The sequence below is a fragment of the Varroa destructor genome, unplaced genomic scaffold (genome assembly GCF_002443255.2).
Source record: "Varroa destructor unplaced genomic scaffold, Vdes_3.0 BEIS01000001.1, whole genome shotgun sequence".
Lineage (NCBI taxonomy): Eukaryota > Metazoa > Arthropoda > Arachnida > Mesostigmata > Varroidae > Varroa > Varroa destructor.
This window is the reverse complement of record NW_019211454.1, coordinates 24137020-24157274: the sequence shown is the minus strand read 5'-3', so window position 1 is coordinate 24157274 and position 20255 is coordinate 24137020. Positions and strand designations below refer to the sequence as shown.

At 40.7% G+C, this 20255-nt stretch overlaps 3 long non-coding RNA genes across 5 annotated transcripts in view; 2 read left to right on the top strand and 1 right to left on the bottom strand.

Moving 5' to 3' along the window:
- Nucleotides 1–20255, top strand: part of LOC147758413 (uncharacterized) — a 98904-nt gene that overhangs the window by 8363 nt on the left and 70286 nt on the right. The gene's annotated exons all lie outside the window — the stretch shown is intronic.
- Nucleotides 4000–6027, bottom strand: LOC111253352 (uncharacterized). Of its 2 annotated transcripts, none has more exons than XR_002674606.2 (4): nucleotides 5638–6027; nucleotides 4782–4987; nucleotides 4321–4522; nucleotides 4000–4124 (listed from the first exon to the last, which is right to left on the bottom strand). It is a non-coding gene; the product is annotated as an uncharacterized LOC111253352 (long non-coding RNA). The 2 variants fall into 2 exon arrangements; XR_002674605.2 differs by having other exon boundaries at nucleotides 4002–4124; nucleotides 4404–4522.
- LOC147758414 (uncharacterized) lies at nucleotides 9051–12546 on the top strand. Its single transcript, XR_015319079.1, has 2 exons — nucleotides 9051–9139; nucleotides 9501–12546. It is a non-coding gene; the product is annotated as an uncharacterized LOC147758414 (long non-coding RNA).

The following is a 20255-nucleotide window of genomic DNA, read 5'->3' as shown; positions in this document are numbered from 1 at the left end:
TTATAAGCAGCAGATATTAATACATCATTGGTGTACACTTAATGAATGGTCCTGATAAACTTCTTTATCCATGACTTTTTATTTCAAAACCAAACTTTTGTTGCCATATCTAGATACATTATTACGACCATTTAGAACTGGTATACTATCTCTGGGTAAATTGTAATAATAACAATAATATAATCTAAACATTCAACACCAGAATACAAAATGAGAACTTGTAATACAAAAATTTCAAGTAACTCGAGTGCATGTTAAATTTAGCTTGGGGTTCTTCCAACCAGTCTGTAGTAATGTATTCGTACTTACGCTTCTACCAACGGGCAAAAATAGGCTATCTAGAGATACAATCTGTATACCTGGAACGCGAAGATAGCTTAAATATCTTGTTAATAATAGCTTATGACAATCCTTATTTCAACTGATATACTAATGAGAGACTAAAAGCGTTTTCAGGCAAGAACTAGGATTTTTCTAAGTTAAATAAATTTGCTAAATTCTACGTCCGGTACGCCGTTGAGCGTTGCTTCAAACGGCCTCCATAATGAAACGAAGTGAGTCTACGCCTAGCTTTAAACTACTCCGTGTTCCTGAGTTTTGAAGGATAACACGTTACCAATGCAGCATTGCAAGGACAGATCTTCCAAGTCTAGAAAATGAGCTGTATTATCTAATCTTTCCATATTGAAGAATCCATACGTCAAACATGGCTTGTATGGCTTTACATATCCCATTTACATTGCATTTAAAGCAGAGAAGACCATTACAGACCGCAAAGTAGGCAACAAATGCTAATCCCTATTAGTTGATAACACAACCGAAACAATATTGCTTAATTCAACTTCTGGCATTGTGGTACGAAGGTCGTTCAATAATTCGTTGTGACATCGTGTCCCAAAAACATTTGAAGCTTTGTATCCACTGCCATCGGCAAGCAATGCTTCAAAGTACAATTGTTCTTAATCTGAACTCACGACAAGCAAATAATGAACGTATCCGCATTCGTTGCTAGTTTTTTTAAACTATCTTCCTCTATTTACATGAGTGATGTAGCATGTGTCGTTGGTGGGACTTAAACCAGCGACCCTTGTCTCCTTTAACCAGAGGCTGTAACCACCCAAACCAATAACCCGACAACAGTTAGATTTTTAAAGCTACCTATCCTTCTCTGAAGCTATATGTCTTCTTAGATACTACGTGCTCCCTATTTCTAAAAATCATGAACGGATATATAGTGTAAAACATTTTGCTCCCTAATTCAATTAAACTGGCAACTATTTTTTTAAACATCTGGTGTTCTGTTTGCAACGGCTCCATCTACTTGACAAGAAGAAGCATGTTTAGAGCCTGGCACCGTTATCCGATAAGCAGTTTGGGTCAAACTACAGCAGGATAAATTAAAATAGTAAACACCCAATGATGGACTAGCCCGCCAATGCCTTGCAGCGAGTCAGCCAAAAAGCCCTCAGACCATAAAAAGTGATAAGCCACAAAAAGATGATGCCAGTGGAGTCTTTCACATCTTAAGATAACACCAGCTCAAGTGCTCTCAAAGATTCGATCATCTACAGTCTAGATATCAGATTCCCAGAGAAACACATTAATATCATCAAAATTCACTTAAAGATTGTGTAAATTTGGTTGATATTGGATACACCTAGAGTTATAAAATCAAAAAAAAAAACACGAGGAGAATTTTGTCAAATAATTAGTTTGAATTGTAATAGAGTTGACGGGGAACTAAAGGGGCTTACAGGCACCGTAAAATATCTTATTGAAAGCTCTCACCTAAATTAAGAGTACTGCACTCGTGTTAGCGTAGTGTCTCTATAACTAAAACTCTAGGTAATTTCCTTTTTTTTACTGCTTGAGCTAAAGATGTTTGCATCACACAGTCTTGTGTGCACAGTCTCGACTAAATCGGATCATTTACCTAGAAAATCCGAACCGGATTCCTCCGAGATCTTTGCTGACGTATAGAGATTCAGGAGAATGCGCCAAATATTGTAAATAATTATCCCGTAACTTGGTTCATTAGTATACGATACCATGGTAAGGTTTCTGCGGTCTTCCAGCAAAAAAATTGTGACAAGTGATTTTTGCGTCACCATATTGAAACCGGGTGAGCAGGTTAAGGGAGTTCTGCAGAAACTGAAACAGATTATACTTTGATGACACAAAACCCGGGCTGTAGGGTGGATATGTCTAAATTTCCCATCTTAGCTTTTTTCCATTTTTTCCCGCTCCATTAATTTTTCCCAATGGCATTTCCCGATTTTTACCAAGTAGCTAAAATCGTACGTGGACTGGCATTATCATGGCGGAAAAAGCTGCCGTCTTTGTTGACTAATCCTCGTCAATTCTCTTCAGTAGCCGACTGTCATCTTGTCCGTTGTTGATAATGGAGCGACCATCATTATCAATATATCCGAATCAATTGCTTAGCCGAGTGACGGCTGATCAAAGTGCGTGGTTCGTCTCGAATCCCACCAAACGCATCGTATCATCTTCGTTAGCGTCAGCGACTTTTTATCTTCTTGATCAACTGCTTCAGTAATGGCTCGATTTTTGGTGTATTTCTATAGATTTTCGCAGATGGAAACGCGATTGGGTAAATTCTGCTGTACCAATTCGTGTGGTACTTAAATAATAATTAGCTTTTTATATAGCCAAATTTCTGGTGTTTTGTGGTGGATGTTTAGATTTTTTGCGACATCATAGCTACCTGTGTGTTGGTCTTGAGTCGTTTCTTCCGGTAACGTACATCTTGACTATAGACCGAAGAAATGCGTTTATGATCCTGGGTAAGGTTTGTACCTTTCATATTGTAGAAGATTATAAAACACAGCGAATTTTTTTCAGAAGTTTCACGCATGTACAAAATCCTTTATCCTGGTTCTAAACACAGGCAGACTAACAGGTTCCAGCTCATCTATTACTGCAAATCTTAGCTTTCATATAACTTCAATGTCGATTCATATCGGCTGAAATATGTGACCGAAAAAGCTATCTAGCTAGAAAAATCCCCGGTACACTTTTAACAATCCTATATTATTTACTTTCTTCTAGCTGACCGTTTATAAATTACGGTACCGAATAAAACGGGTGTGCTCATATAATTACTGAGAATGTACTTGCTTAAGTTAATCTATTAGTTAATTATTTTATTATATTAATCTATTAATGCGCTTTATTAGAATATGTATATGCATACACTCGTCAACATATTATAGCACGAACAAGATTTCGACTATTTCATAGCAATATGAGTATGGCCCTCTACGTATTTTCTTTATTTAATTAAACATGCTGGGTAGCATATATCGCTACATATATCAGGCTTGTCGGTCATCTACACACGGCGGATCTAAATGGTTCTGTTCTTGGATATAAGACAAAGTTTTTGACAGTTCACGCGTAGACCCTTGCTACAAAATTGGAAAAAATGGCCGAATGGACTTTTATCTCTCTCAATTAACTTCATTTTTACGTTGCGGCACTCATACTTAACTAAAAACTTTGTCTAAATACTTAAACTTTGTTCCATTTTGTAAATGATTGAACTTAGGACTCTTTTCATCGGCATCCCTAGCGCTTCAGTCGCCTGCTCGAAAGATACTGATGATAATGTTGTTAGAGACATTTTCGATCATGTATCTAATATTTTACGTTTTGAATTCAGAGATATTCTGAAAGCATGCGAACATACATGAGAACAGCCTATCATTGTGTATGTATGTACTTACAAAAATACCAATTCCGCTATATGGATATTACGTTCGACGAATTAAGCCTTGCTATACTAATGACGATCATAAGTTCCATATCTAATACAGTGATGCGTGGCGTGTTTTGTAGTTATAGTGTTGTCATATTACACGTATGTGATGTGTCTGATTATCACATCTCTGCTAGTTTTTTTTTTTTTTTTTCACCAAAAATCCTAAAAATACAAACCATAAATAAAAATAAATACAAAACATAACTTTAACAAAAGGCGTTTATTCGGCACTATTTTTGTATTCCACTTACGTTCAGCGTGCGGCCCGCCGCACAAATGTATAGAATTGTACCACGTATCCCATATCAGCCCCCTTGCAGAGAGGCAGATGTTTACATGTCATCTGTAAAGGCAAATGAAACGTGTACTTGTTAAGGACCGGAAACAATATCGCACCAGCTTCAGTATTTCTTCATCTCTTCAATCTCTTCTTCAATCTATTATGCTACTCGTTTGGTAAATTCTCTTCATTCGATAGAACTTACACCGGTAAATCAGCCAAGAAACCATTCACTTCACTGTCATATGTGTAACCTAACTTTTTTAAATACCGAGTGGCGTTTTTGAAAAGGGTATAATTTGAAGTAATGCGAAGTCTTAGTCAATAGACATCTCCAGAGACCGCTTTTCGACGTCGGCTAAACGTGGAAGAAAATCAATATCATATACGCGAAGGTCACTGTTCCTGCACCATGCCCGAGGAAGCCGAGTATGTTGTTTGTGACGCATAGACGTGGACTTCTGTCAATGTAAACCCATCAATGTTTAGCTAGCTTTAAGTCTAAAGCACATTAAAAACAAGTAACCTGAATAGTAATTTCGTGAAGAGTGAAAAAAATTAGAATTTTGCTAGAAACAGGTTCCGTATACATTAGTTAAGATGCCTAACAAAAAGCTGCCAAAAAAGCTAAAGAACGAAATTCGGCTTATAAGCTACAACTATTTTTAAATTGTTGTATTTACATATAGCGTCGCAGTACTTAGTTGTGTCTTAACTTACATTGAACTGAATTGCAAAATTTCCCCGCACGAGTGAATTGGCATTCACCTATGGTGAGTTCTACCCACGAAGATTTGTATATGCCATAAGCCGTTTTCGTGCCGCAGCGGTTGTCTTCGCCATGGCCTTGTAGAAGCCGAAGTCACGTGAGAGGTCTTTGGTAAGCTTTGCTCGAGACGATCCGCGTTATACGGGGCGGGCTTATCCTGGAAAAACACGGGCGCATACCCGCCCGTCATAACCCAGTGGAGCCCATTCTGATGACTCTGACATGCGACTTAATTAGTGCGTATTCGCTTCTGTCATGAGCTACGACCAAACGACTATGAGACAACAAACCCCGCGAACATCGGCTCAATAGGCTCTAACGGAATAGATAAACGGCCACAGTGCCTTGAGATAACTAAGACTATCAGCATATTGTATGGCTATTTTTGTATACCCTAATATGGCGAAACATCTCGGAAACGTATACAAATCTTTGGGTTTGCTGAAATAATGCAATGCATTGAATAAATGCATGTAATGCTGCAAGATGACAAACCTTGTTGCATTATTTATACAACCGTAGTTGTTTTAGGCGAGCATTTATGTTATATATATATATATAATATATATATATATATATATATATATATATATATATATATATATATATAATTATTACTGATGCAAAATTTAATAAGCAAGTGTGCAAAAAGATGTGCATGGATATTCTTAATCTAAGATGAGATGCTACCTATTGGAATCCTGCTTTTTCCAAACAGGTGTTTTATCTCCATATTTCCTTTCTTTGAACAAGCATGTAGTATGCTACAGAAAAATTCCTAGGCATAATAAAGGTTTGGCGGCATACCTTGTGCCACTATGAACCTTACAGCTACAACTCGCACCCCCACCCATTTTGTCGTGGGGACTTGGAAAAAAGTTGCCATAAATTTTACGATTTGTCGAGTCGCAAAAGCAAACTTGCAGACGACTTCTGCTCGTTGATTTCTTCTACAAATCTCTTTTGCTACCTCCTTCTCCGGCGCTCAGCCCCTTTAAATTTTTCGGTCCTTCTCGTTTCGCCCACAAGACCATTAGATGCGAGTGCCTGCATTCGCGGCTGAATTGTTCCACGCGATTTCACGATGCTGAGTTTGGTCGGGCTGCTGGTGTAATAAGCTGAATTTTGAGACAGAGCCAAGCAGGGGTGCTTACTTGGCTCGACTGATCGATGGACTTCGAACAAGAGTTAGCAAGGAAACTCTTATGCAAGAAACTAACGAGGGATCCTCTTGTCTACTTCGGCTTACTGCTGATTTGTCCGTTTGCTTTGCTTTTTCTGTGGCCTTACTCAAGCGTAGCATATACCACAACACGCCACTGCTCATCGGACTGTCCACTGGACTATTCGAATAGCCGATAAGTTAACACTTGACCCGACTTGGATTTGCATCTGTGTTTTGGTTTCGATCTCTATAAAAGTATACGATCCCCATTACTTTAACGTTTAGCTAAATACATTTCTATGCACCACTCGTTATTGCTAAGTGACTCAAATAGACAACATCGTCGCTTACAGGATTGCGCGAGACTTTAAAATAGGATGGAACAGAAATCGCTGACGTTCTTCAAAAATAAATGTTCTCCATAAAAATTTTTGTTCAGGTTCTGAAAGCTATATATGTTGTCTTTTTTAGTTCAGCAAGTAGCCCGTCATTTCATTGCATAAAGAAATGGAACAGATTCTGACGGAACAGGTTTCGTTGGATGTAATTACGTACCCGCTGCATACAGTAAATTAAAAGAAAGCTGTTTAATATGTATTTTATGTGTTACAAGTCCAAACAAACACACTGATTGACATAAATAATACGACAAATGTGTTTAGCATATGGATTCTACGTGCATGTATATCAGAGGTCGCTACTCCGAATTGTTTCAATAGTACAAGCTGTTGCGGCCAAGACTGTGCGTGCCTTAGGCAGAAACTAGGTTTATACATATCTAGGACACCCTAAATAATAAACTCCGAATATAACCTTATTAAACAAAACAGACTGTGAAAAGTTCATTCGTTTTTTCAATGCAATTAAGTTTATGGCATTGGCTATAACTTCATTAGTTACGATATTAATTTGGTCTTTCTTTGCGCACTTATACAGCAAAACTTTGTTGGAAACTGTTTATACGTTTTTCAGAAAATATAAGATCTTGCGAAACGTAATATGAGATTAATAAAAAGGCCTTTGAATAATTAAATAACATCAAACCAACTAAAGAATCAATCAGTTTTTAGTATATTCTTTCCAGATCAACAATTTTCGGTTCAAGCAGCTGGCATCATTTTTCTGAGAACACCGACATCTCTGTTGCTGAAATTGTTGTATAATCTGCCCTGAACCATACATTACCCACATAGTTCTGTTGTCTTTGTCGCTGGGCTTCTGGTGAAGTATGGTTTGCTCCTTCGATCCCGCTTGTCAGTCCCGTTCCCACTGCACCAACTACTTGAAATTCTAGGGTCACCGGCCCTAATCCCACAGTTTTACGTACATAATAGTGCGATCCTGTCTTTGCTGATCTGTCGGTTAGATACATTACCCGAACCTATTAATATAATAATGCTTTTAAGTTTAGAGCAACTTTCCCACTTGATGCTAAGTTGTTCGCTTCGTAATTCCACCCATTGCTCTCTCCACAGCTACCAATGTTAAACAGACTGTGTACGGTTGTTATCAGGCAACCTTCTTGTGCGTTTCTTGAGTTCTTCCGGTTGGCACACATCAATGTGACAGTTAGCCCCAGGGACTTTTACTTGAAGTACCAATGCAGCGCGCTCGCGATACTTCACGGAAATGTCAGCTATTGATTATAATACAGATGTTGTACAGACAAACGATCATTTGCTTGAATTATAACTTATTCATTTAACAGAGGTGCTTTTATTTTGTCGGTAGTCAATTGTCACACTTTACCGATCGAGTTGATCGAACTTTGAAAAAATTAGCATCTATTTAATTTGGCGTATATTTTCGAAACACCGCGACGTACCCTATATTTAACTTTCCATATAAAATGTTTTTAGTTCTCTAATATCAAGCAGATAATCTTCTTCGTATAGCATTGGAAACAAAATTTGTCGATAGCAATTTTAACGGCGAGCAGATTTTCCCTGTTTGTAAAAGCTGCACCGAGGACTCCTGGTGAAAAAGACCACGATATTTGTAAACCTAGACTAGCTTTGGCCGAACAAGTAAATGCATATAATATAAGCATAGCTGAATTTATAGCATGCTCCGACGATCGTTTTGAAACAGACTGATGTTTATCCGTTTGAGAAAGATTTTTTTAAGGATCAAGGTGTTTTAGCAAATAGATTACCTGTTGGATGTTGAACATTAAAGTGAAATTTAGCTCTACTACTACTACTATTACTACAACAAACAATTTCCATAATTGCAAAACAATGTAAATATAATAAGAAATAATTCTTTGCCATTTGCTGGACATCTTCATTAGAGCTAAGCACCTTGTCATGAGGTGCTACAGCCTATTCTAGGCCTTTGCTAACAAAAAGTGTGTTTAGACAACGTTGATGAACTGTGCTATCATATGGTTGATTGAATGAAAGCTCAGTGATTCATATGAGCCTGCTACTTCAACTGATAGGTTCCTAGGCGGAATTCAAAGCCAATAGGAGTGAACCGTTTTAGGGCTGGGTTTTTTAAGCAGAGAGCTTTTAATAATGTAGAGATATTTATTAAGAAAGTTGTTATGAAAAAAAAAGATATAATCGTCATGTAACAGTTTAGTAAAATATACCCACCCCTGTCTCATTCTATAATTAACATAGTAGAATCGACTGTGTCTTGTAACACTAGAAATACCGACCAAAAATAATCAAATAGCAAAAGTCTCTGATTTTCCCACATGGAGACTCTGTAATGTAACACAATACAGTATTAAGTCCAGGTTGTTTGATACTTGAGTTAGCTAAATTAGCTGAATTCAGTGTGAGTTCTTCGTTGTTCTCTATAATAAGCAACGTTAAGCAAAAACAGCTAGGTGCTCTAACCTAAATCAGCTGTTTCTGATCCATTTCAGCAATTTCTCAAGTCGTTCGTCTCTTTTTGCCCCTCAATATACCATACAAATTCGACCCGCGAAGCTATGTATGTATACATATATATGTAACTTCGGCAAGGCATAGGGAGAAATTAGCTCCAAACAATTTTTTGAGCTTCTGATAGGTTTCTTACTTATTAAAAAAAAGCAAACGAATATCAACTGGGTCCTATTCTTGAAGACTAGATGGTTTAAACGGCCGATGTGATTCTTCTTAGTCTGAGGAAATGCACGTGCTAAAACCGGTAGATAAATAGCAGCTACCATTATATGAAAATAAGCATATTAATATATTAATCTATTCATTCATCTAAGGTATGTATGCAGGAAAATATAAACAACGTACAAAGTGATAGAGTACGAACGCGCTTGTTTAGCTGTTTGTCCCTTTTGTCTGCCGCCAGTTATTTCGTCTGCCATACTGTTTGTGTCCTGCGAAGCCTTTTGGTACTCCGAAATGTCATAACTGGCCAAGGAGCGTGGCTGGTGAAAAAGTCTGGGCCGGCTGCGGTTTGTTGCCGATGCATTCTCCGTCCGACTCCTACGAACCTTTTTCCTCTATTCTTCCTTTCTGTCTAGCTTTTCTGTCTTTTCGTTTTGCCTTAGTTGGTACGCGTCTTCGCCACTGAGGGCAGCCTTCGCTACTATTCGCCGTCTGCGCTATTTCAGTCGGTTGTCATGGCCAGCCAATACTCGAGGGCGTCAGGATCCAGAGGGAGAGCAAAGCGCACCGACGAATTGTGATACCCTCTGACACAAATGCCAAGACCACGAAGGAATAAAGGACAACGGTCTGTTCTGGTCATCGAACTGGAATAAGTGACAGCCCGCTTAAATGATGGTGAGCGTGTGCGTACTGGGTAGTGAGGCGATCGCGGCTGCGTCGCTGACAGGGTGGGTGGCTGACTGAGTAGACGTCGCCGCATTCCGCGTTTATCTTCGAGGCCATTTTTCTCGCAATTGATGCAAGCTATGTGATACGAGTGTGAATGGGTCGGCTATATGTGCCTGGGCTTACACGGGTGGAAACAAGGCGCCAGTAAATTGTTACGTAACACGGCTTACCCAACGCCGCAACTCAACCTGGACCGCCTTGGTCTGCAAGCTTACACGTCTTTGAGAGGAGATCTATATATGAGGTAGTTCTAATGTTTTCCATTGTCATGTCAGACCAGCTAAAGTCATTTGAGGAAAACAAAGAAAGAAAAGAGGTACATGAACTTGGTGTTCTGTCTCTTCAGCATTTCGCAAACCTCGCCGTTATCGGGGTTGTTGTCAGGGGTCGACCATGAGGGCTTGCGCTCTTGTGGCTTCCTCTTGCACTTTTTAGTCATTGTATTTATATTTCCTACCTATGATCTACAACCGGTGTATTATCTTGCTGTATCTTTTTTCACCTTCTATGCTAAAAAGTGAACACTCTGCTATTTTCGCATAGGAGGTACGTCAGGATGTGCTCTTTCACATACTTACAATTAAGATACGGACGTAACTTAATAAAATAGCTACGTTCTATATGCCTTCTATATGTGTCAGTGATTTGTTGGTCAAATTCTCGAAACACCAATAATCGCGACTAATGTTAAAAAATACGGGCCTATTCCGCGACAGAAAACATTTCCGCGTCCACTGTTCTAATGAATCTAAGGAGGGCATTGCTGCTGCGAATTTAGAAAACGTTAAGACAGCCGAATACCATTTGACGTTTTTCCCGGTGATAGATTTCTCTATTCCTTTTTCGTAGAAATAGTGTCAAAAAAAAAAGAGACACGAAACATCTTTTACCCGCCATTCGAAAATTCTGCCTCGTATCTTCCTGAATCAACTTTTCTTAAGGCTCTTTCATGCAGGGAAGATAGGAGAATTAGTTTATCAGAAAAAATGAACCGCGTAGTTTGAATGGTTCACTCACCCTAAGCAAGACGCCGCCTTTAACGCGTCACCTGTCGACGGCTGTTTGGATCATCATCGCCATCATTCTTCTGCCTTTAACTACGGATGACTTCAAGCGAAGGAAAACAAGAGGATAACCCCTCTGGGTCCTTTCATTTTACGCTTGCGCCTTATTACAGCTGCTGCCTGCGATGGACGTGTGCATTGAGGACGAAACATATTTTATGCAAATTCGTTTCAGAAGACTCACTCGAGCCACTCGTTATGTATATTGTAAAGGAGAAAAGGATGAAGTTCTATATCCCACATAACGCGTTTCCTCGTCAGCAGGCAAAAAGCTTTTGTGAATGGAAGTACTCCTCACTTTAATAGCCCAACTGTAGGGCACAGACATACATTCAAATAGGAGCAGACCAGTGTTGAAGTTCATAATTGTTATTAATGGCTAAGTCTAACGCGAAGTTGCTGTTGTGCTTGAAAACCACAATTTTCTAGAGCCCTACCCTCACGATATTCGCAGACAGACTTCTCGGCAGCTGCTGCTTTTTATGTTAGTCACCGACTGAGCTAAATATGCAGTAATCATGCTTATCCGTAGCGTTTCTAGGCAGTCGCATTGTAAAGTTCCATCGCGGCAACGAGGCTCTGGAAATCAAATGTAGGCTAAACTGCTTTTAGTTGTTCCGCAGAAGGGTACCCGTAGAGGACAATCAGGAACATATCAAAAGTAGCCTTGGTATGAGAACGGAAGTTCAAGAGTTGTCAACTGTATGAAGTGTACGAGCTCCAACGAGGCACCGACAGCGGCAGCCACAATCAAAAGTATAGCCCAGCTATGCGTAACCTTCTTTCTTCAAAATAGACCCTGTACAGATGAATCTACTATTCGCCTCGGCTTTTGACCGCCTACAGTCACCAACAAAATCCTATCAGAGCTTGAGGCACGATGGCTTGAACTTCTCATATGCTTTCTATCCCTGCCGTTCATCGTCCCGTACTAGCTGCTTCTGCCGATCGTGGCGGTCGAAGAGCAGTCGTAGCGGCACTGCGGATTTCTATCGGTTTTTTTATCCCGTCCTGTTTTCTCAGACAAGCCCCATCCTGACTGAGCTCTATTTTCCTATTCTGAAAAAACAGACGCCTCTGCCACGCCACTGCAACTTCCATCATCATCATTGGGATCGCTGCAGCGCCATCGTCCTTGCTGTCGTTCTTAGTGGTGGGTAACGCCAAGCCTCCTGGCCGCTGCCGGTCATCGATGGCTTCTGAATCTCTAGCCACCGAAGAGGCGACGCTGAGAATGCTTTTTTCAAAGAAGAAGGCCTCTTCTATAGAATGGAGAAGGCAACTAGATCCATCCCTCCATCCAGCGAACAAGTGAGCTCGTCGACTCTCCGTCGATAGCCACCACGGGGGCAGAGGAATTCATTCCGCAAGGCATCAAATAACGTAGATCTGTGGCGTTCATCCATATCCACAAGACAAGGAACGGTATCCCCCAGATTCAGTAAGTCGTTGGTGAACGATGCTACTTACTGTAGCTGCCACTGTTGTTGCAGACTAAATCGGCGCTTTCGCCGCCTATTGGCTGTATCGACCCAGGTCAATTGGGTTGCCCTAGTTGTTGTCGGGATGGAAACTACACATAGCGGGAAGTGACAACTGCTCTACTCAGGACCAACTCGTTTGTATAACGGGCTTTACCGCTAGCAGAAACTGACAAACGTAGAGTAGTCTAATCAATAAACAGAAGACCTAACAGGATCAGATGTGATGAAAGTACTAGGCAACATTCCTGTTGCACGGAAACCAGAAGTTTGTTCTGACCCTTGGCAGGCGGTTGTTTCTCACTAATGCTATAATGGATACCCCCGACGACCGCTAAATGCCTTTACTATCAAACTTCTAGTAGATACGACCCTCAATGGTACGGCTGTCCGACCAGCGTTAATAGTCAAAAGTGGTTGTATTTCCGGCGAAGTCGTTTCTGTGTGTCTACAGTTGCTACTGTTATTGCCTGCTTCGATGGCCATCGGAACAAACCAATGTCGTATAGCAGTCACCGTTCTAACTGAATCGAACAAGGGACACAGTAATAGAAAGAACATTGCGTAGCAGCTCTATATAAGAGTAAGCTTTAAATGTGCCAAATAGAACTATTGCTGCTTCTACTATCACTGCGACGAATTACTTTCACTAAGCGACGCTCTAGCAAGAACTAACTACGGATGAAACTTTCTTGCTGGCCCACATTCCATTGTTGAGACGTACGAGGACTCAATCGACCATGACAGCGCATAACTCGATTATTGAAATAAGGACCTACCTGCTTTTTTAGCTTCCTTTTCTACTACCGCCTGAAGCCAAAAGATATGCCCGAAGATATACAGTTGTTCTTACTAAGCTTGAAGCTAGTTTAATATGCCTGTGTACATACAACGCTTCATATGCGCTCCTCATGCCTCTTTGCTAAGGCCCCAATCTCGCATACGGTTAGCAGATAAATAATAATATTAATGATAAATCAGAAACGCAATTTGAAGTTCTTCTTTTTATACGCAAAGCTTGATCTTTCACTCACACTTATAACGAACCTCTCGCATGTGTTTGTTGTGGTAGATGACTAATGCACAAATTAGTATAACGAGGCAACATAAGGTTTACAGGCCAAAGCCAGTCAGGTCACCCACCACAGATGATTTACGTTAAAGTTCTATTTTTTCATTTGGATTGCCGCTTATGTTAAATGTTGGCCTGGCATATAGATGACTGTTACTTCGTTTCTTAGCACCATTCAGCCAATAACATAGCTATAAAGCTTTGTTTGACATAGTGTATGGTTAATTGGACTTCTGAACGACAACGTTCATTGAAATAGATAGCCATTCTGCTTTGGCTTTTGTAATGTTTTTCTATTATTATCAACTATTTATTTTAGTATCGAGTACAATTTAGGATTATTTAAATTCAGAATCCACCTGAAAATCCATCTTGGTCCTTGCAAGACATAGGAATGAGGTAGTTTATCGCTTATATTATAGTCGTCTTCGTACCTCAACAATACTTCTATACTATTATAATGCAATATCGATCAAATAATTGTATCGTGTTATGGCGCTGTTGTTCGTCGTAGGAAGATAAGGGGTCGAAGGGGAATACGGAACGAAAACGTTAGACTTGGATATAATGTCTTCCTTGACCAACAAAATTAGTTATCCTTGCAAACATGTTGAATGTCCTAGCCCTGCAGTAGTGCAATGGACCCTCTATATTAACTAAAGCCATCTACTGATTATCGATTTCGAAGATATTCAAGGTCAAAGTATAGCAGGTTAGTCTGAACATAGGCAAAGTTGGCCAGCAAAAAACCGTTTAACTAACAGCAAAACAATAACTTCCTGAGAACTTGCTTATCATAACTATGAACCCTGGAAGAAAAAAAGCTGCAGATAAAAGCCTAATTTACCCATGCAGGTATTATTTTCCCGACCCATTAATACTGACCTGAGCTCAAATTACATAGCTTATTAGTCAGCACCCCGTGGACTAGCCTTGCCGTCCCATAACCTTCTGATTTATAGGCTCCTACAAAGGACAGTCGTATCGGCACGTGGTATGTTTTTGGGAGCATACTACGGAAGGACCTGTGTTGACGGGGTACGTTTTCCTATTTTCTAACACATGTCATGCTAACCTTATTACTAGTACTAGTAAAGGGAATTGAAAGGACCCAGATAACCATTGATAGTTTGAAGCGTCTACTGATCAGTGTACAATAATACAATGCACACAGCCCGTTTATGCAAATAAAGAAACGAGGTAATTAATATAATCGGGATGACTTTGCTTGAACGAAAGGTTATTTAACAACAGCAGTAAGCACCATCTCGGATTGCTGAGGTACGGAGCCCTTTCTTAGCTACCTTGTTGAATTGTATAGTAGTCACTTAATATTATCATATCTAAACGTGCGAGTATCAACGCTACACTGAAGATTCAGCAAGATCAAATCGAATTGGAAAGATTTGAAGAAAAATTTAACCGTCGAGTAACACGTTTTCCGAATCTCTCCCGCGCAAGTTAAAATCATGTCTCTTTGGTAAAGTAACATCCCTAGATTAAGTAAAAATTATATATTCGTAAATGTCTAGCTTTGTATTACACTCAAACATCTAGAGCATCAAGGTCAAACGCCAGAAACAGCCAGGTCTTTAATGCGACTGCGGAATTTCATTTGGATCTCGGTGAATCCCAGACCAGTTTAATAGATCTATGATCTAAGCTCGAAACTTGTCGAAATCTGCCTCGAAGACAATGAATTCGGAGCTAATATGCCTGTTCGAGTTGCCGCACGCCGCGAGGAAACACAATCAACTTCTTTTTGAACTTCCAGTTCCCATATAAATTTTAAGCTGATCACCGTATATTATATAGGTAATGCGTAGTCATTGAAAAATTAAGATTGACTAAGACAGAGAATCACTGACCTTAGATAGGAAAGTCCAATCTGTGAAAAAGCACCGGCTCCAAGTAATCATCTTAAAACCAATTTCTAGAGATATCTTTCTTTGGAGAAAATTACGGTAGTCGACTCTCTGTGCAAACAATTCAGGTACACTATTTGCGAAGCCCGAGTCAAAATCTTTTCAAAGCAAGAGGTTCAATGCTAAGACATGATAAATCGTATTAACGATTAACTTTCCATTGTGGCAGTTGCTGATATTGAATATACATAGAACTGAAGATCCATATTTTATTAGGAATTAGCAATAAATTTATAGTAGGGAAGGCCAAAGACATCCTGTAAGTTCAGGCAGAAGTCTGTAGCTAGCAGGGAATAGGTCAGAAGAAATAGGCTTACAGTTACGGCTGTATCTAATCTAACCGATAATCTACTATTTTCCTAAATGAAAATCTGTTTTTCTGGAAACATACGTCATACTTAACCATAAGCATACTTTCTTTTTTTTTGTAACCGTTTCGTTGATCCATGCAAATGAAAGTCAGATTTTAAATGCTTGACTCATCGTGCTCAATAAACGGGCAATGTTTTACTCAATCGCTATATGGGCGAGCTACCAGCTTCTATCGGGGTATATTGCTATTTACTCAACAGGCAGATGCATTTGAAGATCGTTGTTGTCGTCCACAAGTTGGCATACTGAACCAATGTCCTATGAATTTTATCCATTGACCTTTCACGTCACCACGTGGTTGCGTTTGAGGGTATAAACAATAACACCTTTTTATTACCCGAAAAATGCGCCTGCCTTTGTGGGGGCGTCGACATGAATGTGCCCCCCTAAGTCACTTTATACTTGTCGATGTATAAGTTTGGCCTCTGCCTTAGAGCCATCCCGTTGACTCTCGGATAACCCTTTTTCTCGCTGGCTCTTAGAATATACGACCATAGCCTCCGGCACTCTGCAAGGAACTCGTGGCTTCTGCTGGCCACTCACTAGTGGAAATAACCCCACAGAACTTGTCTTACAAACGGTACGTACGCATTAGTTATATAGCAACTAAACCCGTAGCAAGCGGCTTGCCATACGAGCTCTGAGAGATGACGTCTCTTTCAGTTCCTCCATTGAATAGGAGGCCGGGCGATATGAACTCTCTGCAAGAAAAGAAGCTAGGCAGGGCAGAATGCGCCTCCTCATGTTCGTCGACACTGCCAGGGGGCTCCACTAAAGAAGCAAGAGACTGGAACTGCAACGGCGATAGCGTATTCTGGTAGTATAAAAAGGAAAGAAACTTAAGACTTTTCCCTTCTCAATCAAACGTTTATGCTGCTGTTACAGTTTATATAAAGGCCAGGAAGTTTAAGGTCGAAACTTGACGCCTAGGCAAAGGTAGCACTTGTGTGCAGTTATACGCGCAACCTAGTAAATTCCTTCTGCAAGGAAATAGGGAAAGATATATAGCTAGAATATGTACCGCTAAGTGTCCACTGATTCAGCGTTACCAATACTTGCGATAGAATTAACAACAGCAGCAACTGAAGTCGGTGTGAACTGGGACAGAGGAAATTACCGTAGCGACGAGATAGCAGTACAGCGTTGAACCACGGATGAACTCTCGATATTTATGGCTGCGTGGGACGTTGTAGCTCATTCCTGACACCGCTAACATCGCCATTTTTGCGAGGTATTTTGCTCGGTCACCTTCTGTTGGCTCACTGTCATTTGGTAGTATTGTATCGGGTGAAAAAGAACCACTGGATGGATTTGGACAATGGTAGCCCACTAGGCGACATTCTAGGAGGCTACCGCAGGACGATCTGGCTAGCTTAGATACAGAAAGAACCGGGAGAGACGTCCGGTAGGTGCAAGAATAAAAGAACTACTTCCAGTGGTTACGACATAGTACAGTACGATAAACTTGCGAAGCCGGCTCCGAAGGATACGTGCAATAGCCCTATCCGGGCGCACGAATTGAAGGGGTGCTGTTTGTATGTAGATTGAATGGCGGTTTACGGTCATCGGCGTTCGTGGTTCATTCGTCTATTTCGGTGCTGGTCTTTCGTACTAATCGCTACCGCCGCTGCCGCCATAGCTAGCTATTTTTCGCCTCTTCTCGAGCTCGTCTCTATCCGCCTGTCTGGGCATCTTACGGCTTGAGTTTGTTCGGGCAACCACTACCACAGAAAAGGGGCATTGATGAGAGGGTCGATGTCGGTTAGATTCTTTTCCAATGAACAAGCAAACGAGCTGTTAGCAAAAGGCTACCAAGAAGGAAAGCAATACGGCAAGCGTAGAAGCAACATCCGAGCCACACGACTTAGTGTCAGTATTGTTGTCTGCGCCTGCAGGACACTATTGCAAGATATGCCGGGGGTTGGCTGGACGATAAGTAGGCAGCAGCGGGAGAAAGGCCACAGCGGAAAACCGGAGGCACAGAAGAAAAGGAAAGCATCTAGGAACGGCACTCGCGATATAAAGTAGGATTACCAAAACGGTGGTCGTATACAAGGATTTCGGGCGTTTGTTCCTGTCATTAGTCGCGCGGTGCTCACTACTAGCTAGACGACAAAAGTGGCCATACAGCTCGGCGTATTTCCTGGCGAATGTCTACGATGGCTACGGAGTGGCCGGCGCCACTGTCTCCACTATTGACGGATAAAGTCGCCAAGCGGCACCAGCAGCAGTAGTATCGGCAAAGATTGCGCTCTAGTCGCTGTTTTTTTCCGTAGGCCTCTGGATAGTTGGCTTCTGTGAAACCCTGCCTGCCTGCCTGCCTTTTTGCCTAGTCTGACGATGCATTATGAGCTTCAGTTCCAGGGCTCCCGTTCCTCTGTATCCCCTCTGGCGCGCTCCAAGTCGATTTCCCCTGATCCAGCCTCCCGAGGCAGATGGAATATCGCTGGGGAACGTGGTTGGCGACAACGCTGGATACAACGTTGCCTAGCGATCAGCGATCCGAGAAGTCGGGCAGTTAAGCTGTTTGCTACAGACTGACGGAGTGTCGAGTGCCGAATACGGACTATCGACTGCGCACTCTGTAGAGTCATGGCACCCTGTGCCCCAGGGAGTTTCGAAACGAGGCTGCGGATCACCAACAGTGCAATAGAAGCAGCAGTGCCTGCAGCAGTGACAGTATCAGCGAAAGCAGTCCTAACGGTAGGAGCACGACAAGCCCTAAGACTTCACAGTTGACTGCTTGTTCCTTAGAGGTCATATTGAAAAATCAAGATCCATGTCCCGCTTCTTCTATTTGATCGCACTACTTCTTCGCCAGGCTGTCCCGGCCTAGCCATTGCTGCTACCGCTGTTAGTACCACTATTGCCGCTACTGCCGCCATCATCTCTATCTTGGCCTTTGCACTTTGGTCTGTACAGGTTGCGGTGGCGCACGACCCTCTAAGGGGCGGTGGTCATAATTCTAATTGCATTAGTCGAGAGGCAGAATTCTGTCCGAGATACAGAGGGCAGAAAGGGACGCGGAAGGGGCAAGTTCAAACCATCAGGCTAGGATAAACTATGTAATCGGAAAGGAAGTAATTGAAGTGACCTTAGGGAATCCCCCACAGGAGCATTCCAAAGAACTAGCGCTCGGTTTGTTCAATTATCCTCCTATTGCTCTCTGTGCCCATGCATCGACTTGTTTTTAAAGAGCCGTCAACTGCTTCTGAGCAGCTCATAGTAGTAGTAGTGCTGGCAAAGGACTCGGTAGAAGATAAAGAAAAAGAATACCTCCGAGGTCATTATCGTACAAGTAGTGACAAGTGACTCATTGTTTGAAGGTTTCCATGCTACAATGCCTGATAATGTCATTATTTTAAACAGCCGGGTACCTGCACTATAGTAATAATAATTCCAACCAATTGAAGGTTCGAAAATGATTGCTCAGTATGTACAGCTAGAAACGCGAGCACAGGATATTGAAACGTATACAAATGAAAGCTATAAATATACACCGCCGTCTCTTAGACAAATACATATCCCTATGTGTAGATATTCTTCACGAAACGATATTTACTTACATTACGGAATACTTTATTTAGAACCATTCATCCATTTTGTGCCAAATCCTCTCCAAATATTATTATATATTATATACATACATGATGTAACTGTTATTGTATTGTCACTAGTACTATTGTTCAGTTGTCAACATTATTTATAACAGCATTATAAATACCCTACCTGCGCCAAAGGATTTAAGTACGAAAACGGGAGATAAATATCAAATCGAGTTTGTATATAATGCGAAGGGCCATTTTATAACGATGCGACATCTGCGAAGTCTTCTTTTTTTTTTTGTTATCGAAATGCATTTTATATATTCGGGCATCCACCTCTAGCACGCAGTGATCCATAGAAGATAAGAAGATTGAACTGGTTTATGGATATTAGTTCTATTTTAGAACTACACTGGATTGCCGAATCAATCTGCTATTTACTCAACGACATACTACTGGAAACACCGTCACGAAGAAAATTTCGAAGCCGAAATTCGCTGTGAAGATGAATCTCAAGTTGTTGTAACCAGTAGTATGTAGAAATGGCCTACTTATCCATTTCAATCAATATCATAGGTAAAATTGAACATATGGCTTTCACGGGATTTGACTAAATAAACACCGAAGCGCCTGGTTCTCGTCACCCTAACACTGTCATAACACTGACCCATCAAATTGTGGATTCTAATGAAAAATAGATTTTCTACAGTAACAGCAAATGGAATAAACCAATTGCCACTTAAATGGCCAAACGTTATAGACGATAATAATAATAATGCATACTTGAACTGAAAATAAAAACAATATCTGTGGAAAAAGTTAGAGCGCTTTATCTCGAATTTCCAATTTAATAAAAACCCTATCTTTTTACTATCTGTTCCTTTCTTTTTTTTTTTTTTTTTATATATATTTCCTACTCTTTTTATTTTCTCGATTGATAAAACAAAGCTGGCAACTTCTGTTAGATAATTAAGAATTCAAAATAAGCAACTGAAGCGACCATTCTT